The sequence below is a fragment of the Octopus sinensis genome, linkage group LG10, assembly GCF_006345805.1.
Source record: "Octopus sinensis linkage group LG10, ASM634580v1, whole genome shotgun sequence".
Lineage (NCBI taxonomy): Eukaryota > Metazoa > Mollusca > Cephalopoda > Octopoda > Octopodidae > Octopus > Octopus sinensis.
Genome location: NC_043006.1, coordinates 90,910,911 through 90,936,717, shown reverse-complemented (window position 1 = coordinate 90,936,717; position 25,807 = coordinate 90,910,911). Strand labels below are relative to the sequence as shown.

The following is a 25,807-nucleotide window of genomic DNA, read 5'->3' as shown; positions in this document are numbered from 1 at the left end:
CCAAATTAAGCCCCCAAAGTTCATCACCACAACGACCAGAAAAGCAAAAAAGTAAAAGAACTAAATGGAACTGGGAAGAATATAAAGAAGTAATATATGCTTATTACTTTGCATTAAGTAGGCCAACCCAAGAGAAACACACCGCAAACTCCTACGGAATTTGGAGGAGCAGGAATCCAGCTAGCAGACCAAACCTGGATGAAAACAGATTAGCAAATGTTAGAAGAGATATCTTAAGAAATACCAGACTCACAGATGCAGAATTAACCTCTATTAAAAAAGTGGTAGAGAATGACCTAAATGTAAGTCAGGAAAGAAATAACGAAGCTGAGGAGAGGAATGTTGGGCCACAAGCATTGACTGAAAGGCGACCATCTGCCGAAAAAACTCAAGATCCTGAAGAAAAAGGAAAATATAATGACCCTAGAAAAAACAGCCCGGAAACTGATATCGAAACAGAATTTGAAGACCACATGTTTGTTAAACAACACAGAAAATCTATCATTGAAATGAAGCAAGAAGTTCTGAATGAGCTTGCAGTTGTAGGGCATACAACTATGAATGATAGGGAACCACTCCATAAACTCTCAAATGCACATCAACATAAAACACAAATAAAAATTGGCAACTGCGTTACACAGGAAATCATACAACAACTAAAACCCGATCTTAATAAATTAAATGAAATTATTTACTCTGTCGCTAAGGTAATCGAAAGACGCTGTTTAACACCCAAAAAGCCAACAATACCAAATCCGAAAAAAAAATCAAACTGGAGGAGTAGAATTGAAACTGAAATTGAATCATTGCGCAGAGAGATATCAATATTAACTGAGCTAATCTCTAAGATCAAGAAAAGGCAGGAAGATTGTGAGAAAATATGGACACTCAACAAGAGAAGAACTAATGTCAGTGAAAGAGACACTTAAACAAAAAGTTCAAGCAAAAGCTCAGAGAATATGCAGATTTGAGAAAAGAATCAAATTCTACAAACAAAATAAGATGTTCAAATCCAATGCCAAATCATTTTACAGGGAAATAGGGAAAGAAAAAATAACCATTGAAAATCCACCCCTAATGGAAGAAGTTGAAAAGTTTTGGAAGAGGATCTGGAGAGATGAGAAACCATACAATGAAAATGCAGAGTGGATCAAACGCATCCAAGATGACTACAAAAATCTGCAAGAACAGGTATGGGAAGACATCTCAATCACCGACCTAAGGAGGGCACTAACGAAGGCTCATAAGTGGAAATCCCCTGGTATTGATAGAGTACCAAATTTCTGGCTCTCATCACTCTCGTCTGCACACAAAATGTTAGTAATACTATTTAATAGTGTTATGAAAGACCCGGAAAAAACACCCTATTGGATGGCAAATGGTATTACTTACCTCCTCCCCAAAAATAACAAAATGAAAGACCCAAAAAACTACCGGCCTATAACATGTTTATCTACTACCTATAAGATTTTGACATCTATTCTAGTAGAAAAATCATATACGTTTATGGAAGAGAATAACCTCGTTCCCACTGAACAAAAAGGATGCAGACAAGGCTCATACGGATGCAAAGATCAGCTCCTAATTAACCGTATGATCCTTGAGAACTACCATAACAAGCGCAGAAATCTCAGATCTTCATGGATTGATTATAAAAAAGCCTTTGATAGCATACCGCATTCGTGGATTCTGAAATCGCTGGACATTTTCAAAATTTCTCCTGTGATTTCAGATTTTTTAAAGTATAATATGTCACTATGGAACACGAAGCTCCAATTACATCATTCTAATGGAGTATTGCGCTCAAACAATATTAGCATAAACTGTGGAATTTTCCAAGGTGACTCACTTTCACCACTAATTTTCTGCATAGCACTAATACCGCTCTCAAGTGAACTGAATAGAACAGGATATAGCTACAAAATTGACAAAAGGAAAATAAGCCATCTATTTTATATGGATGATTTAAAGCTATATGGCAAAGATGATGAAGAGCTTGAAGGATTATTACATACTGTGAAAGGATTCAGTGATGATATTGGGATGGAGTTTGGCCTTGAAAAGTGTGCCAAAGCCACTTTTAAGAAAGGGAAATTGGTAAAGTCTAGTTCAATCGAATTAGATGTCGAAACAGTAATAAAGGAACTTGAGCAGGAAGAAACCTATAAATACCTAGGAATAAATGAAGGCTCTGGTATTCAGCATGCAAGCATGAAAGAGAAGGTTAGGAAGGAATGTTATAGAAGAGTTCGAGCAGTCCTGAAGTCTGAGCTGAATGCATATAATAAGGTGTTAGCCATAAATTCCTTAGCAGTTCCAGTTGTTCTTTATAGCTTCAATGTGCTTAACTGGAATACCAGTGAAATAATGAAAATTGACAGAAAAATCCGCAAGCTACCGAGTTGGCCAGTATTTACATTGGACAATATGTCGGCATTATAAAATCAAAACCGCTGACAAATGGTATAAACACCATCCTGAAGCTGTGACTGAGGGAGAAAATGTGTTGATTCTATGGGACTTCCCCGTACAGACCAACAAGACTATAAAAGCTAACAAACCGGATATTATTATAAAAGATCAGACAAAAAAGATGTTTATTTATTGACATGAGTATTCCTTGCGATCAAAATATAGCGGCGAAAGAATTTGACAAGATTAGTATATATAAAGACTTGCTAATAGAAATTGAAAAAATATGGTATCTCTAGGAATGATAAAAAAAGGTACTGAAACCTATTTGAAAATGATTCCAGGCTTACCATCCCTACAGGAAGTGCAAAAAATTATATTAACTGCAACGGCTCATGTACTGAGAAGAGCATTATCACTGTGAAAACAACATCGATGAATTTATTTATTTATTAATTTTTAAATACATATTTTATCTGTGAATTTGCGCGTGTAATCTGGGAATGCATACAATGAGCTTCTCTGCCCTAGGTGTATGGAAAACACTCGGCGAGAAATGGAAGAAAATTTGAAGAAAGAAAGAAGAAACATGATAATAATAATAATAATAATTGCAGTAGTATTCTTGTATTAAAATTTTCAGATTCAACAGTAATTTTTCTGATATTTTTAAATAACTGTGAAGATAGCAATTATTTTTGCAAGTTATAAGATGCACAAATCTTATACACAGCTTCCAAGAGACGATAAAATTTATTGAACTAAAAATATTGAATGTTCAATAATTGATAAAATAAGATTTTATTATTAAAATATTAATAAAAAGTATGTTTAGCAAAAATATCTTAGATTATTTAAAATTAAAAATATTACATGAGCCAATGAATTATCTAATATAAAATGTGAAATAGATTCTTTCCTCAGTTTTATTAAATTTAAGAACAGTGATTCTCACCAAGAAATAAAAAGGATCAGTTATTAACTTATAACTTTTCTTCATTAAACAAGTCAGGGTAAAGATGAAGATAGTTTTTCAACACTAAAGAACTATAAAGAATAACAAATTCCATGAGGAGATGCAAGCAAGTATATAGGCTGATTGTCCAAATAACTTTTGCATAAAATTGCTTTGCAGGAGAAACATTCTGCCCCATCTGAATTAGCAATTTTTAATCATTAGTTGAAACTCACAAATTTAAGATTCTGTTATGGAGAGTGGATAACATTCTTTATTCTAATGTGAGAAAATAAAAATAATATTGTGACAAAATTTTAAGTATTATAAGAGCAAATGGCAATAGTAATATAATTGTTGTAAATTGATTGATTCATTTTTGTAGCACCAAATCGGCTCAATGACATGCAAGTTGTCAAAGAAATAAATTAGTAGGAACCGCAGTTCCATAACTACTGACATACCCACAACCTAAGTGACCACCTCAGCAGCACCATCCAACATACAGTGGCTGTTAAGGAAGAATGCAGCAGCTTATAAAGGTGCACATTTTCTTTACTGCCTCTACTGTATCAATACATCTGTTGTTTTCGCTGTTTACACTTACACCAGCCATCACTGAGTAAGGCTGTGATCAAATGTGTTACAACCATGACCATCCAATCATTTTTGTATATCTAGGAAGACACTGAGTAATGCTTTCTGTTTGTTTAAGATGGTGGAGTGAAGTATGAAGTAATTTGGCTGCTATTTCTAGCAAGCCATTAGATTCTGGTAGTGACCATAGCATAGTAGAGTGAGGTAGATTTAGTGTGCTACAGTTGTTGACCCTGTGCTACCCAACCAAGTTAATGAGGTTAGTGTGGATGCTATGAAATACTTTTGTGTGTATAGTTCCATTTTGTCCAAACCAGTTATGGGCAAACTGTGGCCTGCAGGACTCTCTGAATGGCATGACAATGAAACCTGATGATGAGTCATGTCTCATGCAGCCCACTTCTTGAAAAAGGTTGTGCATACCTGGACTAAACTGAATAGAAGAAATGGTGCTCTCAGCATGAGTGATGCATTTTTATGGATAAAGTGTCTTCAAATAAGAAATCATTTTTATTTTCATCAAAAAGCAAAAAGACAAATCAATCCAATTGTGTGACTAATATTTGTTATAATAAAGATAAAGCAAAGTTAAAAGTAAAAAGAAACAGCAAAATAATTCTTGAAGATAACTCTGAACAGTAAATCATGTCTCTAATTTAATACTACAATATACAATAATGCAAAGAATAACTTCACTGCTTCTCTTGCTAATGGTTAATTACTGGGTGTTTAAATACATACACATGCAGCTTGCTGATGGTTGTGCATCATATTTGATGATGAGTATTTCATTCTTCAATTGTGGTGACAAAGCATCTCAATCTACCATTTCTAACTGTGGATCATTAGAAGACCATATTTCTTGGAGAGCAGCAACAAGAGTGAATGCACTAAACCAGGTGAGCTGTCAATCATTATACTTAACATACACCTTCACCAATGAGAAAACTACAGGAATGGCAGTATTCTATTATAGCAGATGTGTGTGATACTCCAACCATCACAACAACAATGGCTACCCCTGGGATCCAAAAATCATCATCTACATGGCAAGAGAAGACACCTTGGCAATGGCAATGAAGTCTTATAGTGTTCATATCCCAATATTATTATCTTCATTGTGAAGGTGATAGGTTCAATGGTAAGGATGACGAAGAATAATTAAAACTCTAGTTTGTCAGAGATTACCTCATAGCTTGTCTTCCTGAGTGAACTCCCTAACCTGTGCCTTCTTAAATTCAATAGATAGGTCACACATTGCATAGCTAAGAAGCCTTATCTTTCCTTCCCTTAATAGCTTTTCTGACAAGTATTAGTGGTCTTCCTCACTATCTGAGGGTATTTCTGCACCCCATGAATGAATGCTACATAATCATTGACCCTATATTGGGTTCATCCTTTCTTTTGACTGGTTTTGTTTTCGCTCTGCTGGGTTTGTAGTTAACCTTCTTCTACCAGGCTTGCTTGGTGGTGGGGTGTCAGTTTATCTGCAGTCAACCCCATAACAAATTATACCAGATTAAATGTGATCAGTAACATTCAGGGCAACCTGACAGACATGTGAGCAACTACTGAAGGAATGATGAGAAAACAAAATATACTTAATGCTTTACTTTTTCAACTATTCGAATGAAGCACAATTCTTTTCTTTCTTTTTTTTTTTTTTGGAGAAAATTTTATCAGAGATATTTACTAAAGAACTGCATCTTAAGTGAAGTAAAAAGTGAGATCTGATAGGAAAAAAGAAAAAAAAAACAAATAGATTAGTGTTACAAATAGAGAATGGCTATATTTTACTAGATAAAATGCTAACGCTGTATTAAATGGTTCTTTTGAGTGAAACTACAAAATTTGACAAAACTAAATTGCCACTGAATTTAGCATCCACATTATTACTATTTCTATGAACAGAAATACAAGTTCAGTAATGGGGTAGCAGAAAATGGTAAAAATTACAATCTTGCTTTTAAAGACAGATCTGAAAGTGGTTTTGTGTAAGATGTGCTGCACTGAGAAGGAACAATGGCAATATAAATGATTTATGATAGTGAGTGATAAGAGCCAGGAAAGGAATTCTTAAAAAGACAACTTAAATGCTTTCAACACTTCACTTCACTAATATTTAAAAGTATTTCCCAAATGGTTAGACATGTCACTAACAGCCAATTTCCATAATATTTCAATAGTTTCAATTTCTATGTCAAAAGCCAACTGAGCAAATACAAAATATTAATATGAATTATCAAATATGATACATGAAACAAGCCATAACAACTCAAATTATCCAAAAGTCAAAAATAAAAGATTTACTATTTCACTGTTATTACTGGTCTACAAAACCATAATAATACCAAAGGTGAAAAATATATCCTACCCACTTGGTTTCCAGAGAAAACGACCAGCAGGAAGTACAATTGAGATAATCATAATTCCTTAGTTAATTGAGGTAACAAGTCAGCATCCAGAATGAACTTGGCCTTCAAGTCAACATACTGAAAGAGTGAATATTTTAATTCAGAGCTGCAAAGACTTCTTTTAACTAATTTTACAGAGAATGGGGAAAATGTGACACTATTTTTAAGTCTCACAAATTTATATAAAACTGATTTAATCGTTCATTTGCTTATAACTGGTATTGTAAATATGGTAAGCTGCTCTTACTGGGCAGATTGAATAAGGTATTCCAGCTGTGACTATCCAGTTTGTTTTTTTTTAATATTAGGAACTATATCGTCCAATGTTTTCTCCTTTTTTTCAAGATAGTAACATATGAATTGTATAAGTCTTTTGAAGTATGAATTTACCTGAATATTTTAAGGATATTGCTTTCATTCAAATTTGATTTATATCACTGATTTACCATTTTCTGAATTTATCTGAGTGAATTTTCATGGGTATTCATAACATTTTTTTCATTTTTAATTTTACTGTACAAATATAAAATCTGTTTAGAGTATTACTTACTCATGCCAGCATAGAAAGCAAAAGTAAAACAACAATGGTGATAATGATGTGTGAATTTTGTTCTGATTTTACTGGTATTTCTCATTTCTTAGAACTGAGATTCTTCTTTACTCTCTTCAGAATAACAGTCACACATGGAAATATGTGCAGAAGATTTTGCTCTACTTCTAGCAGACCAAATGACCATGTACAGACTCCTTTAAATATCAAGTTGATCATGGCAGAAATGGTAGAGTAATGGACTATATGCTTCATGAAGTTTGGATCTTTCCAGCGGCATTCTGAGTGCTGAGTTCATATCTTACTGAGTTAACTTAGCATTTTATCCCTCCAAGGTTACTAAACTAGGTGTAGATAATATTATAGGGTGAAATCACATACATTTCTAACAAAATGCATGTATGGACTATTCTAGTAATAGTAAATCATAACTTGAAGAAATCTAACCGGAATGAAATTCAGGTCATATGTTTGCAATTAAAGATGAGAGACTAGAAAATGAAACTGAGATGAAAAGTTATGAAAATTCAGTCAAACATATTCCAAAAATGCTAAACTTAAACCAAGTCAATGATTAATCAGTAATATAAATTAATTTTGAATGAAAGCAATATTTAAAATATTCAAGTAAATCTAATCTTCAAAAGATTTATTTATAAGTATATATAACTGAAGTATTGTTTAACAGAAAGATGCTCTTCCTTTACTAACTCTTGCTTGTTTTTCAGATAAGGGATCTCTTATTTCACACATTTTGAAAGACACAAAGCAAGTAGATGATTTGTTGACAGGAGAGTGACTTTTGTAGTTCCAAGGAGAGATGATATAGCACGTTGTGATGGCCCTACCTTTTCTAAAGGCATACAAATATACATGGAATTGAAATTATATGTGTATATAAAAGTGAAAATGGATTTCTATAAATCAATTCATGAAAACCCTGTAATTAAATATGGGAAAATATTCAGTTCTGCAAAGCAATAGTTTACAGGACATCACATCACATATATAGTCAAGCAGATATATTTTCCTTTTCTAAAAAATATTTTCAGACATCATCAGAAGTTTAATTTTTTTTCTCCAAAATCTCATTCTATAAGGGTTACATAAGGTTTCAATTGTCATCATTTGAGTATTCACTTTCCTAAGCTGGCAAGGGGTTGGATGGAATTCGTAAAGGCAGATTTTCTATGGCTGGACACCCTTCCAGTTGCCAACCATCACCTGTTTCCAAGTAAGACAATATCATCCCATGATCAGACTGGAACACTGCAAATGAAGGACATCATTTGCATGACAGTGACAGGTGATATCAAGGCAAGAAGTCAGTAACACCTGTAATACCTGGCCAGTTTCGGAATAATAACACTTGTATGTTTCAGGTAAAGCCTTTGAAAGCACAATAACCTGATTGTCATTGACAGCTCTAATAAACTTTCATTCTTAGTTGGTTGACTTTTGAGACATTGACCAATTATAACTTCATTCAATTATGCATCGTCTGACAGAATTTTCTACCTTGAAGGTAATTAATACAGAATATTTCCCTTTAAGAATCCTCAAGGGTATCATGCTTTAAATAAAGATGAAAATAATTCCCTGGGGGGCATAAAATAGTCCTCACTCATCCGTCTGATGATACAGCTTTTGCCAATACATTCATCAATGCTCTAATAATTTATTATTTTTGGCAATCACCGCATTGCGATCAAAATATTAAAGCTAACAAATATTTCCATTTCATTTAAGCAAGTGGATGCCAATTTATTATATTGATTTATTTTCGTCACCAAAGGAATAAATTTGATAAAGTACTATACAGGTTTTTCATCTTCTGAGAGACTGACTTCACTCAACATCAGACAAAAAAGTTGGAAAGAACAACCAGAGCATTACTTACAGTGTTGCAGTTTATTATGTAGTCTTCTTCTGTTTTATTTTTTGATAATTTGATAAATCAATACTAGATTACATTTTATTGCTTTCAAAACAAGAGAGCGTACTGAAGATTATAAAAAGAAAATTTAGTTTGAAAACAAATTGTCTTTTATAATTTTTGATACATTCTCTCAATCATAATCCCTGATAATTAAAATCATCATTTGTCACAAATAAAGAGAATATATATATGTATGTATATGTATGTATATATATATATATATATATCATCACCATCATCATCATTTAACATCCATTGCCCATGCTAGCATGGGTTGGACAGTTCACCCAGAGATTACAAGCTGGGGAGCTGCACCAGACTCCAGCCTGGTTTGGCATGATATCTATAGCTGGATGTCCTTCCTAACGCCAACCACTTTACAGAGTATGCTGGGTGCTTTTACGTGGCACTGCATGGGTGCTTTTACAGACTTACATACACACACCTACATATTGTTTATATATAAATATATACACATTTACATAAATATATGTAAGCCTTAGAAACATTGCCAGATCAGACTGGACGGGGTGCAGCCTTCTGGCTTCCCAGACCCCAGTTGAACTGTCCAACCCATGCTAGCATGGAAAGTGGACGCTAAACGATGATGATGAGATATATATATATATATATATGTAAATACACACACACACACACACATTATATATATGTATGTATATGAATAAAAATGATACTGAATTAAAAAGGTATAGTAATCCCTTCAAAATCTGTGTTTAAATGAATAACTTGGGGGCCTTAAAATCTTTTTTACTTTCTTTTTTAGGGTAATTTTATTGCAAAGGGATAGAAAAGAAAAATCAAATTGAATCTCTATTAGCTGGGTTCACCAAACTTCCTAATAATGCTATGGTATCTAGATATAGTTGTCAATATAAGAAGCTCAGGTAAGCTAGAAAAAGTCAGCTAGATAACAAAAATATTGAAGATGATTAAGAATATCAATGTTGTATATAAGAACAAAGAAACTTCTAAACACTAAAAATATTCTTATTTTCCCTTTTAAGATATGCGAAAGAATGCCAATGACAAAGTGTGTATACAAGTAAATGTGATTTTAAGCTAGATCATATACTATATATCAACATAATTGATTCTTTCTACAATATTAAACCCTTCTATTAAAGCTTATAATCAAATGCTCACAAAGCTGATCTCATTTTAATATTCTTCAGAGAATCATACTGAAATAACATTAATTTTACATGCACAAAATGTTTATTGATTAGAAATATGTTAGGAAATGAAATTAATAACAAATCTAGGCATATAGAAGCTTTATAGTTTTGATTTAATGAATGTTGCATACACTTCCAGTAGTAAGAGAACATGAGTTAACTTTAATTAGCAATGACAGATCTAGTGATTCAGAATGCAGTTGGGAGCAATATTGGAGATCGTTAACTTAAGTAAGGAAAAGTGACCTTGTAAAAGTGGTCAAAAGTCAAAATGTTTTCGATAACGCATGTTTGTGAACGTTCATTGAAAATTAGGAAACCTAGACGAATTGGCATCATGATCATTTGTGTTCACAATATCCATGGAATAGAAACCTTCGCAGATAATGTTTAACTCAATTTTGTTTAAGTCAGCTTACATAATCTTTTCCCCTTCTCTCTACACTATGATAATATCATAATTTTAAATATATGTGGTACTGGGAGGGAAACTAAATTCATGCTCAATGAATGTGTGTGTGTGTGTCTTATTCAACCCCTTTAATTCCTGATATCATTTCTAAGTCAGATTTTTTTTATATATATACCTTTTTTGATATTAAATGTATTTAATATTTTTTGTATATATTGACTTGCCTAACTTGCTTGTCCTCTACCTGTTCAAGTTCAAATCTCTTCAATACTACAAAGTGTATTCTATACAGAGAATACCTGTCTCTAATCTATAAACTATAAACGTCATCATCATCATCATCATAATCATTTAACATCCATCTTCCATGCTAGCCATCATCAGAGAATCCAGTGATGGTTCAGCCGGCTAAAACTTCAAGGTCCCTGTCAATACAATTCTTGTTAAAGAATAATAAATTTAGAAATATTATTATTTCTAAATCTCTCAAATAAAGATATACAGTAACAGCACCATAAAGTAATGACTTATTGCCAACATAATGTGGCAGTCTCAGGATGTGATGAATGTTACTGTTATTTAGTCCCAGGAAGCATCGTTTCCAGCTGGCTATATGACACAAAAAATTCTGTGTCCTTATATTTTCAAATAGGGGAGGTCAGAATCTCCACCCAGCACAACCTCACAACCATGGACCAGTTTCTGGGTTATTGTCCTTTATCAGCATGGAGTAGCTTGATTGGCTACAGAATTTTTTGTGTCGTATAGCCAGCTGGAAATGATGTTTCCTGGGGCTAAATAACAGTAACATTCATCCCATCCTGGGACTGTCACATTATGTTGGCAAAAGGTCATTACTTGAATAATAAATTTGTACTCTACAAAAGTATAGAGTAACCCATCAACAACAAAAGAATGAATGAGACCTCAGTATTATGTAAATAGAGGAATTTATCTATAAATATAATATGTGACAAATGGTTGGCTGTCATAATAAAACTCAGAGTTTCGGATGCCGAGGCTGAAGATGACAAGTGACCATAACTATTGGTGACATGTACACACATTAGAATACTAATGAGGGGAATGATATTGGCTGGATTCATCTTCTGCTTTTCCCCTGCCTCTCTCTCTCTACATCATCCCCATCCAGGATACTCTCACTGTTTACATCATCTATAGTACAGTCACACCCCCTCCTCTATAGTAGTCTTTCTTCCTCCAGCTTCACTCAATCTCACTACATTTGTCCTCTACCTTCCTACCTTCTCTATGTTACCCTCCAGCCTTTCTTAAGGTTGCTGCTCTTGTTGTATCCACTCTCCACTCTCCCACCATCTTTCTCTTTTCTCTTACTCTTTCACAACAGCTTTTTTCTGCCTCCTTCCCCCGCCCCCATTATTATCTCATTTCTTCCTCTCTGGTCTACTTCAATGATTCCCGAAATGCCTCCTTACCTTCATTGCCACTCTCACCTACCTCTCTCTCTTTCATGTTCCCTTCCCCCACAAACTTGCCCTTATAACTGTAATAGCACTCCACCTCCTTACGCAACCCACCCAACCACCCCTGACACCTTGCTTACTAACAGCAGGCATTTATCCTTTCTCTTACATAATCTCTTCTCCCAGTGACTATAAACCATGTTACTCTTTCTGCAACCACACTCTCACAAATACACATCTGCTCCTCCCATCATACTTTGAAACCTCCCTTATCATCTCATCTTAAATCATCACTCTCGCTCTCGTTTCTATCCTTTCATTCATAATCCTTTAGATCACCGCACTAGGGCTGGTATTATGTTTAAAATAAAAAGCACCTGGTATTCTCTAAACTAGCTGACACAAGGAAGGGCATCCATGTGTAAAAGTCATACCAAGCAGAAACATTGGATGCTTGTCAAACTTTCCAATCCATGCAAAGCATGGAAAGTTGACCTAAAAGTATGAACCTTTTGACAAGCAAGAGTAAAATGACTGGAAGCTACTTTATATCAAAGAGTCTTTACTTTGACTTTCCTAATTAAATTATACTCACAAGAATCAGCAGAGATCAAATTTTGGAGTTTCCCTCCCCTCAAGAGTTTACCAGAGACACAAAACTGTCGATTTCTATTCCTGCATCATTTCCTCTTTGTCCACAGTATATACATACATGCATGCATGCATGCATGCATGCATGCATGCATGTATGTATGTATGTATGTATGTATGTATGTATGTATGTATGTATACATGTATGTATGTACGTATGTATGTATTATATATATATATATATATATATATATATTCCAGGTGGTGCTATTAAGTTAGACATGGCCTGGGCCAATAATGGCCGAAACCTATCAAAGTATATATATATATATATGTATGTATGTATGTATATATATGTATGTATAATGGCTTTCTTTACATAAGCATAAAATATAAAAAAAACCCAAAATGACAATAAATCCAGTGTCATTAAACTTTTTTACTCTTTCATTCAACTTTTCCAGTGTCAAAACTATGGTGAAGTATGATTGTTTCCATTTGTAGCATTGCAGGGAAACAGGTGATATTATACTGACATGTTTAGTATTAAATACATAAGTTTTAAATTATAAATCTATTTTCATTCAGTTTATTAAGGTTCTTTTTCTTGTTTTTGCCTAAGTATACTTATTGCAGCTGAAATCTATTTTCTTCCAATTTGCAAAGCTAAAATTTCAGTCGTGCATTAAAATATTATTTTTGCCTTTTTAATATCTTCATTCTCCTGAAAATATGTCTGGTGTCACTTGACTGGAGTTATGATGATATTGTGAAATATATCCATGGCAATAGTCACCTATTATACGTTGTGTGCAAGACTTGATATGATTCTTTTTAACATTACACTGTGTACTTCTTCATTTACTTGGAACTATGCATGAAAATATCATTGCTTGCCTTTCAGCTATAATAGTAATGCAAAATTAAATCAAATTATATCTAGTTGAATAGACTAACTTTATTTATTGAAAAATGGGTGCTGGCCAAAGACATAGCTGCTATAAACATTTCGTGGTTGAATGAAAAGAGGACAACTTGGACAATTTGAATGGCTTAATGTGCAGTTCATGGCAGGAATTCCGAATGGGTTTCAGTTCTTCAACTTTACTACTGTTGCTTCAAAAGAATACAATGTTGTAGAGTTTATCTAATTTCAAGCTTTGTCTTATAAATCATTCCTCGAGCCCATTATATGATAGCATATATAACTTAGCTGGAAATGTTTATTATGAATGCTCATATTAGCATGTTGCAAGCAACAGAAATGTTAGAAAATTTTAAATTTGCAAAAACATAAAAAAAATAAAATAAAATAATAATTCAAGACTGCCTAATTAGTCAACCAAGTTGTAAAGCAAAAGCCAGCCTTCAACACAACATATTGTAATTCTTCAGAGAGCAACATTACTTTTAAACCTAGCTGGAAACTAGTTACCATGGATAATGAATAGCTGATTGAATTATATTTATTTTAAAGCTAAAATGTTGTTTAAATTTACACATCTTCTAACTTATGTAGACACAAAAAGTGGATATATAAAAGGGAATAAAAAAATGTGTATGGGAAAAATGTAGTTAGAATATAACTTAATATTTTGTTGACTAAAAGATTGCCAAAATAAGACAAATGGTGACAGTATGGATTAAATAGCTAATAAAGCTCTTTTTCAAAAAAATGGAAAAAAGAGGGTAATTTGATTCATGTTAACAGATTAAGTGAAAATTAAAAACAAATCTTCTGCAGATAAATTATTCAAGAGAAAAACTTTCCCAGGTATGGAATGCTATTATTTAGGATGGGAAGCCTTGCGCTGATAGAAGAAAGAAGTATTTAGACAAGGATTTTCCTATATTTTGCTCAGACTGGGTCTGTATCAATTTAAAATAAAGTAATAATAGTTGATGAGGTGTAGACTCATAACAAAAAGTGTGAACAAATTTGATGTAAATCATGTTGAAGAAGAATTCAGAGATTAGGAACTACCAGATGCTTATGATCTTGTCCTCATAGCAGATTCTATATCCGAGCTAGAAGAGAAATTCCAGGTGTGAAAGCAAAACCTGGAACCTAAGGACCTTAAGGTTAACTTAGCAAAGACTAAGGTTCTAGTAAGCAAGAAAATAGACATGACCTTACCCTTTTTAGGGAAGTGGGTTTGTTCAATTTATAGGAAAGACATAGGCAGGAATTCCATTTAGTGTACCCAGTGCAAGCTATGGACATACAAAAGGTGCAGTGGAATAGCAGGAAGGTTATCAGATAAAGTAATACTTGTATCTGGAAGATGCACAGGAGCCATAAAAAGTACAGATACTCAGGAAATTGATTTTTTTAATGTCCAGAATCTCTTTAGAGGTACTGGACAATTTCTGCTACCTTGGGGGCCAAATTAGTAGTGGGGGAGGATGTATGGAAAGTGTAATAGCTAGAATAAGAATAAGATGGAGTCAAGTTCAGAGAGATTTTTACTTCTGTTGGTAACCAAAGGTGTTTCTCTTTGAGTGAAAGGAAGATTGTATGTATACACATAGTAGTGGGACGTGGGCCCCGATTGCAGAGGACATGCAAAGGCTGGAGAGGACTGAGGCTAGTATGCTCTGCTGGATGTGCAGTGTCAGTGTACATATACAACAGAGTGTTAGTGTATTGAGAGAAGAGTTAAGCATAAGAGGAATTAGATGCAGTGTGCAAGAGAGAAAACTGCATTGGTTGGGTCATGTGATGTGGATGGATGCCAACAGCTCTCAAAGTGGATGGAACATGTAGAAGAGGGAGACCCAGGAAGATATGGAATGAAGTACTGAAGTACAACCGCAGGACACTGAACATTTCACCAGAGATGACAAAACACCAAGATACATGTAATAGCTAGAATAAGAATAGGATGGAGTCAAATTCAGCAGAGATTTTTGCTTCAGTAAAATCCTCCACAGCAGAAGTGTTAAGGCTGCTCCCCCTGGTGGAGAGGATTGGTCTGCAAGAATCCTGTACCAGTGCCACATAAAAAGAACATGTTCTAGTACCATGTAAAAAGCACTTATGCCTACATGTGCTTGTGTTGGTGCAACGATAAAAGCACCCAGCACACAATGTAAAGTGATTGGTTTTAGGAAGGGCATCCAGCCATTGTAACCAAGCCAAACCAGACAGGAGGCTGGTACAGCTCTCTAACTGCCAGCTCTGGTTAAACCATCCAACCCATACCAGCATGGAAAATGATGATGCTTCAAGAGTTTCATTGAAAACTCAATCCCATCACAGAAAAAAAAAATATGTGAGTTCCAAATTTTGGAGATATGTGAAATAAACCAATGGATTGTTTTTATGGCTTAGTCAGGAAGAAGAGGAGCACCAATGAGTTTTAACAGGGGGTCTAAGAATCTACAATTGAATTATCTTTCAATTGGATATTGAGTCCAAATGTGTGGACAGACAAACTAATAAAGCCATTCAAGTAATCGTATTAAATTGGATGACAGACAAAAATATACAACCAAAATCTAGAGTCTTTCATTCAACAAGGTTCTTGACACTTTGTTTACCAACATTATTTTTCCCTAACAAAGCTAGTAGAATAAACCAAAATCTGTTGATGGATACACATGCCTAACCTCATGTTGAGATTGAACCTGTAAACATCTGATTGCAAAGTAACATTTTTAATTTCACGACCATGTCTGCGTGCATTAGAGTTATTTTGGTCATTTACTAACATCAAATATTTTTAAAGAAAATTACCCATTGAAATCCCTTCCATATAAAAGGCCATGTGAAATTGTCTATTCAGATAGACAAAAATTTGTCAAAGTGTCAAATATATCATTAAATTTCAAAACAATGAATGGAATTTCAAGGAAAAAAAAATTTCTGAGATAAAAATGCGATTACTAATAGAAGGTTTAGAATCTACTATGCTACTTAAAATGTCTGGCTCACACTGATTATATAATCTCAATTTAAGAGGCTGTAAAATAGCCATGAACAAATTTTTTTAGGTTACTAAATAATATATACAAAAAATGTATAGCAAAATAAACAAATTAGATTCTAAGATAGCAACATTTTGAAATGTTGTCAACACATTTTCTACCAAATACCAAAATTTCATTTATAGCAAAACCAGAAGTATTAATAAAATTTGTAGCAATACAGAAATGTGACTTTTGAGTGAAAATATTGAAACCAGAATTATTTTTTATTTGTATATTAACATAATTTATTTTACGTGTGTGTATCCCATCATAGCATGTAAAACCTACAATTTTTAAAGCCCTTACAGTGAAATTTCAGATAGGAGAATAAAAGAGACTGACCTCGCATGTTTCATTGTTCAATGACCACTTATCAGAGAGTAATCAGTCCCTCATCTTGCTGCCCACAAAGAGAACTTATAGTAATTACCATTTGAATGAAACACAAACCAGAACTTAGCTCTAATGGTTAGACTAATTTGCATAGCTGTACATTTAAGATATTCTGTCTTTAAATTTATCTTTATCCTTCTGATACACATAGTGGTGTGCATAAATATTCACTTAACACAGTACTGATATATGCATTTTTAAACTATAATTAAAAAAAAATTTTAATCCTGAATATGCCCTGCTGGAATCAGAATGCATTTAATATGCCTGTGTGCCTTTTTGCCATCAAATACAGTATTCTTTGTTACAGGAATATTTTTGAGCACTCGGTCATAATGCTGATCTCAACTCAAATTATATACCAATTTGTACTTATGAAACATGAACAATTTGTAGTTATTACAAAATTGCCATTGGTTTTGGCAATTAGATCAAACTGATTTTTCATATAATAATGGCATAAAATGCATATATCAGAGTAATAGACCAACATATTTGTGGAACACAGCTATTATCTTTCAGAATCCATATCATTATTTTTAATTGGAAGACATTTCATTGTCAAGATAAAAAGGATAAAAAGCAGTTGAAAAAAAAAATATATTTGATTATATTTCAATGCAGCAGAGTAAATAAAGTTCTATTCTTTACTAGAACCAACTAATTGGAAGCTACAAAGTATATTAAACAAATTGCTAAATATTCATAATTAACTAATTACATTATGAATTCACAGCCAATTTTCTAAATTAAATCCTTACATGTGTACTTGTTAGACCTTATATGTGTGTGTACATAAAGAAGAGGAAAAAGTACCCAATACATGTACTAAAGTTTATTTATTGCTTTTATCATTACAGAGAATCTCTTGTTTATGTGCGAAAAATAAGGATCCGTTGGTGGGTAGCAGTGCCATCATTTGTGGACATCAAAGACTTGTGGTTTACTGATTAGGGTGTTCAGCTCATAACCATAAACTCATGAGTTCAATTCCTGGTGGCACACTGTGTCGTTGAGCGTGACATTTTATTTCTCATTATCCCAGTCCACTCACCTGGTAAAAGTATGTTGTACTTGTAATTCAAAGGGCCAGCTTTGTCACATTGTGTGTCATGATGGGTCTACCTGATAACTACATTCAGGGTACGTGTACCTGTGGAGTGCTCAGTCACTTGTACATTAATTCCACAGGCAGACTGTTCCATTCATCAAACTAAATGGAATACTCATTGTCATAACCAATGGACTGGTATTAATGTCCACTTTTCCATGCTTGTATGGGTCACATGAAATCTGTTTCCAAACGAAGTAATACTTCCTTTCGTCCTTTGATCATGAATGTCTCAATGGTGGCACATGCTTCCATGAAGGAGTGAAAACAAATGAAACTGCTTATATGATGGTATTTTGCCTAATTATGATCAGTGCGCAATGAAAGGAGGTATGAATACATACATAAACACACAAGCAGGACAAGTTTCTTTCAGTTCCTGCCCACCAAAATACCACACATTGGAAATAAACCTGAATCCACATGATGGCATAAAGTGGACTTAACTACCTAGCCATACTTGTGCCTATACATATTATCATTATTGTTTTAACGTCCACTCTTCTATGCTTGCATGGGCCTGACAGAACTCTGCGAAGTAGATTTTCTAGTCAGTTGCCTTTCCTATCACCACCTCTCACTTGATTCTAATGTAATCACAAATGTCGACACACATAACACATATATGTGCATGATGGTCTTCTTTAGAGATTAACCACATCTACTCACAAGGCTTTGTTCACCATAGAGCCATAGTAGAAGAGGTGCCCAGAGTGTCACTGATTGGGACTGAGCATGAAACCACATCATGGGAAAGTAAACTGCTTAACCACACAGACATGCCCGTGCCCATGTGTATGTATGTGTGTGGTGTGTATATGTGTAGTCTGTGCGCAGTGTTTGTATGTGGTGTGTGTGTGTGTATGTGTGTGTGTGCATGTGTGTGTGTGTGTGTGTGTGTGTGTGTGTGTGTGTGTGTGCATACACTAGGATTTCAAAAATGTCTGCAGGACAGGTGTCAGAATGTTCAAAGTTAGGCATTTCACAAATCCATAATCCTCTTGCTGATCAAGTGACCTTCTTAAAGCTGTGTGTATACTTGTGCCATTCTCTCACCAGCTGAATGCAGTCTGAACATTTCAATGTTAGGCTTCAACTTGCTGCCATGTATTCAGTGATCAGAGTGACAGACATAAGCTTCATAATTTCACAATTTTTTAGACCTGAAATGCTTGTCTTATGCAAACATACAAATATAAGCATATATACAGGTGCCTGTTGTACATGCAAACACATCAATTTTCAGAGTCTGAATATTGTATACACACACACACACATATACATACAATATTCAGACTCTAAAAATTGATGTTTCTATCACACACACACACATTTATATATATATATGTGAAGACCTGTTGAGGCAAGTGAAAATCAAATCGAATCAAATCAAAACAAATTAAAATAGATGAACATCAATGGAATTTGTATCTTTGTGGTACCAGTGCCGGTGGCACACAAGAAAACCATCCGAACGTGGCCGTAGCCAGTACCTCATCGACTGGCCTCCGTGCTGTGGGCACGTAACAAACACCATCCGATCATGGCCGTTTGCCAGCCTCATCTGGCACCTGTGTCGGTGGCACATAAAAACACCATCCGAGCATGGCCGTCTGCCAGCCTCGTCTGGCACCTGTGTCGGTGGCACATAAAATCACCCACTACACTCTCGGAGTGGTTGGCGTTAGGAAGGGCATCCAGCTGTAGAAACACTGCCAGATCTGACTGGCCTGGTGCAGCCTTCGGGCTCCCCAGACCCCAGTTGAACCGTCCAACCCATGCTAGCATGGAAAACGGACGCTAAATGATGATGATATATATATATATATATATATATATATTTCTGGCTTCCCAGATCCCCGGTCGAACCATCCAACCCATGCTAGCATGGAGAACAGACGTTAAACGATGATGATGATGATGATGATGATGATATATCATCAACATCATCATCATTTAACATCCGTTGTTTATGCTGGCATGGGCTGGATAGTTTGATCAGGGCTAGTAAGCTCGAAGGCTGCACCAGACTCCAGTCTGACTTGGCATGGTTTCTATGGCTGGATGCTCTTCCTAATGCCAACCACTCCAAGAGTGTAATGAGTGCTTTTACATGCCACCAGCAAGGGTGACATTTATGTGACACCGGTGTCTGCCACAACTGCGATTTTGCTCAGCTTGATGGGTCTTTTATCCAAGCACAACATAATGCCAAAGGTCTTACTCATTGCCTCCATGAGGCCCAACACTCAGAAGGAACTCTGCCACTTAGCCTCAGTGGGGACCAACACTCAAAAGGAATTCGCCTTCATGAGGCCCAACACTTGAAAGAAACTTGCCTCTGTGAGACCGAACTCTCGAAGGCAACTCAACCACTTTGCTTCCATGATACCCGATGCCCGAAAGGAACCCACCTTTGTGAGGCCTAATGCTTGAAAGGTGGTCATAAATATGTTTTTTTATTCATTTGTTTCAGTCACTGGACTTTGGCCATACTGGAGCCCTGCTTTGAAGGATTTTAGCAAAACAAATCAACACTAATATATATAAAATGTTTTTTTCTTTCAAGTCTGGCACTTATTTTTCAGTTTCTTTTATTGTACTGCTAAGTTACAGGGACATAGACAAACCAACACTGGTTGTCAAACTGCGGTGAAGTGATAAACCCAAGCACAAACCACACATGCATATTCATACACACATATATTTATATATGTCAACCAACTTCCCTCACAAGGTATTGGTTGTCTCAGAGCCAATATAGTAGAAGACACTTGCCCAAGGACAGAACTCAAAACCACATGGTTGTCAAGTGAGCTTCTTCACCACACAGCCATGCCTGACAACTAAAGGCAAATACAGTAGGTAGGATAAGGTATGAAGTTATTTTTTAAAATCAAAACAGTTTTTATTTGATTTCCATATTTTTCTTTTTTTGCTTGAGAATCTTAGCACATTTGCACCCATATTTCTTTCTAACCGGCTTTAAAGAAAAACAACAAAAAACACCCACTGATTTGTAAATCCCTATATTTGTGATAGTATTGCATTAAGTGTTTTGCCTACCACATAGAATTTACAGAACAGCAAATCTACAAGTAGATTAATGCTACAAGAGAGTCTGCTAATAGCAGTAGCAACATTCATTATTTATATTGTATGCAATATACATAAAAAGTGTTTGAAAGTTGTGGTTTTATTTAATGCAGACATACTCAAAACTTTTTTCTATTTTAGTCAGTTGAGAGATAAAAAATAACAATAATAATAATGAAACAGAATACATTATGAGGAACCACGAGTAAAATATGTGAGCCATATACAGCAAAAGAGTTTCAACTGAAAAAAGCTTTAACAAAATTAGTTTGTGTCTACCACTGAAACAGAGATACTTTAGACACTTTGAATGTGTTTGCCAGTGAATTAATAACTACAATTAATTCTTATTCCATTTTTGTAATTAGCCAGCTTAGGAGGCTGTATGAATGCCAGTGTGTCAATAAAAAATAATAACTTGTCAGGAGGCCATTAATTATTTACTTAATATTGGTATTAGATAGAAGATGATGTCATGATAAAAGCAACCAAAGCTAATCATACTCTACAACACAATTTAGAAGAGAAGACAATAAACTAATGAGCATTTCTTTCAGTCGGAATCTTCTTTCAGACAAATTATTGATAAATAAGCAAAACATTCACAGGGTGAGGTGAGGAAGCGAACATTTCCTTTCTTCTTCAAACAAGAACACCAACAGGTTTTCATGTCCTAAGATTAGGAACATTTTATAAACTATCTGCAAGGCTGTTTCCTTAAAATTGAAGTAAAATCAAGAAGACTGTTTTATATAATTTGATATTTTAGAAGTTTTGTTCACGAGAAAACATGCCTAGCTATGGGAAAATATAACCTTAGTTGGAGGAAACAGGTGACAGTTGGTTAAAGGATGGGCATCCTGACATAGAAACACCAGCCTCAACAATTTCCATCTGACCAATGCAAGGATAAGAAAGTGGACATTACATGGTGATGATAACACACACACACACATGTAGGATAAGTCTGAGATTGAATGAATAAACGTCTAATTTATGGATCAAACATTTATTCATTCATCTTCAACTTACCTTTGAGTTCTTTATTCAAAGTGACCATGTAGAGCTTTTAACTTGTATGTCACTGGAAAATATATATGCGTAAGTGAGTGTGTGTGTGTGCGTGCGTGTGTGTGTGTAAAGGTTGTTGCTGTTCTTATGCATGCAGACATCCTGTACTGCATTTTAAAATAAAGCAATTTGTCTGGTTAGTGAAGACACCCTCACTGATGCTTTAGTATCTAGCTGTATTTCTGTCCTCTGACTCTTCAACAAATCAAAGACAAGCCTCTGGTCTTCTGACTTGACTAAGTGCATAATCCCTCTACCCAGGCCCACCAACACAACTACCTTTTGCTCTCTTGTCATGTCTCTTACATTTCACATCTGAGATCCTACACTAAACACTTAACCAAGCAAAACAATACCAGCCTTTTGGAATTCCCTCTCTACCACCCAACATATTTCTTGCAAATATTGACCTTTTGGTATCCATACTGAGCATTAATCAACTGCATCAATTTAACCAGTCTGGAAAATAAGTAAGTGGAATACTGCAAAGGTCATGAGTATTATACTCGCTTCTTTTCACAAAAGGAGTAAAAAAGTTTGTGAAAATCATTTAATCTCCTTGTTACGATACTTCTTTAAAAATATACTGCTTTTGTTTCAATTAATTTTGAAAATAACGAAAAATTTAATAAAATAACTTTCCCATCGTGAAAAAGGTTAGCAAACAGAGCTTCTAAAACAGTAGGGTACTGGTAGTAAGTAATATAAAAGTAGTCATAATTGTCTCAAAGACTGCTGGTAACAGGAATAACAAATGGGGTATAAACAAAGAAATGGGTGTAGTGTGGTTAAATACTTGTAGAAGTCAAGCAAACAGAAACACTGTGGTGAAGGATAGAGTGACATTTCTAATAGAGAATCCCTATATTATTTTAATCATGGTAAACATTTGGTTGATACAAATTTTAACTAACAAAGCTAGGACTTGTCAGGTTTGAAAACTTGCATGCATTTGAAATCAAAAGTAGAAAGTATAATTTCTTACATATTTATTGCCAATATGCAACTCATTTACTGCATCTAATAAGATCCAGTGTTCCAGTCAATGCTGCAGACAATTGGAGAATTCAATTAGATTCTCAAATGATTTTAAATGATTGTGTCAATAAGATCTGCTGAAGTTGCTCTTACTCTATCACAAGAAAATAACAAATATTTGTAAATTCTAATTCATATTACATTGTGAAATCCTTATTCAGGCTTTGATTACAGACTGTATATGTGTAATTTCTTTGTTAACATCAATAAGCAATGTGTACTGCATGTCTCACTCCATTTTATATTTAATATGCAGTCAAGAAAATGTCAGGTGTTGTTATACAAAATTTCACTACTTCAATATTAATTGAGAATATCATTAAAACTTCTGGTAATGTCGTTATGCAACTTTTAATTTGCAAAGTAGAATTTGTAAGAACTTACTAAACTTTATACTACACATATTACTTTCAAAACTAGATCTGCTAACAGGGCTGTCTTCTTCTGCTCTTCAAGACATTGGAATACCTTTTATAAATCCTGGGTGTCTAGCTAGTTGATAAATATTTTGAATGTCATAGTAAGTGTTTCTCTTCTGTGTGTTTCGATCTGGTTTGTCATCACACTTTAAGAGACAATAGACTTTAATCCAATTTCAGAACACTGCCGTCGATGATTCTAACTTTAAGCAGTTGTAGCATTCTATGAACATTATTATAATCGTTTAGAACTTCACAATGGAGGTTAGTTATCTCTGGTAACTTTGTATACAATGAGCATAACAGATTGAATAAAAATTAATGTCTTAAAAGACTACAAAAACAACAGATTTCTGAACAGTGATACAGATAATAGATATTAATGTTTTGAACTGTTTACTGAATTTTACAGCTACATTAAATAGAATTTCTTCCCATTTAAAAAAAAATAAATCAAAAAGCCATTTTAAATTGAAGTCAGTCACTCAATGTTAAATTGAATGTTGAATTTTTTTTTTATTATAAAGTAAACAAAAGGAAGATGAATTATTATGGACTTCTGTTTATGAACGTCATCTATTATGGCAATAAAGACAAGGAAACAAGTTGTTTGACTGAAGCTTCTCTGCAAAATGTGAGAGGATTTAAATTCATAACATTCAACAGGTAAGTCCATTACCCTAACCAACTGGACCATGATTTTATGTAAACTTGTGCAAATGTAGAGCCTAAAAACATTATTGAAAGTTTTTGCTAAAATTTATCATTCCTTTAGCAGTCATTAATGGAAAACAGAATTTAACTAATCTCTATATACATCACTTATATGAGATTGTCAAGCACAATATTAAACTCCTCTTGGTTAAGCCTTCCAATAAACAAACACATCTTCCAAGATGAATTATATTGAATTAGTTTCATGACATATTTCATAAAATGGAGAGATCTCTCAATGAAAGACTTGGTCTCTTCCCTCTCCTATATGAAATTGCTAGCAGTTGAAGTGTTTATTCTTTGTCTATTTAAGCTGGCCAAGTAAAATTCTATGAAAAGAAATTAGCTAGTTTACTTTTCGGCAGAAATAAAAGACAGTGAGAACATGATAAAATTACACCTTAGGAAAATACAGTCTATAGAATTCATTAAGAATGTTTAGTTGATCCTAAGTACACTAATCCAAACACTTAAAGCCACTCATCAACACACAAAATAATCAATCACCAAAGGAGACAGCAAGTGTCTTTGCTAATTGCCTGGTTGCAATGCTATGTTTCATTAAAAGGAATTATATATATGTAAAGTAATAATTTTTTCACCTTTGGCATCTTAGAGACAGAAAGAGACCTTTAATCTCAGTAAATATAAGATTGAATTAAATCACTGCAAAAGAAGGCAACAGTACTAATGTGTTTTAGACAGATTTGGCAAGTAACAAAAGAAGTAATGAATCATAAAATATCAGATTCTGAGTGAGACAAATTCCTTATGAGCTAAAGCAAGAATTTAATGACACGGTAGACAAGCCAAAGTTTGTAGTTGGCTAGCCCACCATCTATTAAATGATTATAATGAGTTAAATTGTAGTAACGAATACTAAGTTTCGCACCTTTGTAGCTGTGAAAACTAAGACATACAATATGAAGAGTATTTGTAAAGTGGAAAGCTTGAAAATAGAACTTTAAGTATTAAAAATTCACCAGGAATATTTGCTATACACATGTTTATGGGTGTGTCAGACTCCCACTTCCAGCCGACCCACACCAAACTGTACATCCATTACTCTCAGTTCCTCCATCTCTGCAAGCTCTGCAGTGATGACTATGACTTTGAGACACAATCCCAACTCTTGGTTTGCCACGGCACCCAAAGGGGATAGCCCACCACTGTTATCCAAACTGCCCTTGCCTGTTTCCAATCTGTTGACAGTGCATCCACTCTCTCCCAGACCTCCCCCCACCTAGCCATCCTCCTTCCCCCTTTACATATCTCACCATTTTACATACTTTCTCACATCTTCCCTAGCCCATCCCTCACTTCCTTCAAATGTACTCTTAACCCTCATGACCTTCTTCAAGTCTGTAGTAGCTTCTTCCCCACTCCTGGCCACTTCCCTCACTCCTGGCTACTTCACCTGCTTTTGCCCATGTTGCTACATCTATCACTTCCTCCCCAACACCATTATCCTTATCAGCACCA

General features: G+C 34.5%; 1 protein-coding gene across 1 annotated transcript in view; it reads right to left on the bottom strand.

Annotated features, from left to right (window-relative positions):
* Positions 1 to 25,807, bottom strand: part of LOC115216551 (ribitol-5-phosphate xylosyltransferase 1) — a 514,985-nt gene that overhangs the window by 170,989 nt on the left and 318,189 nt on the right. The window lies entirely within an intron of this gene.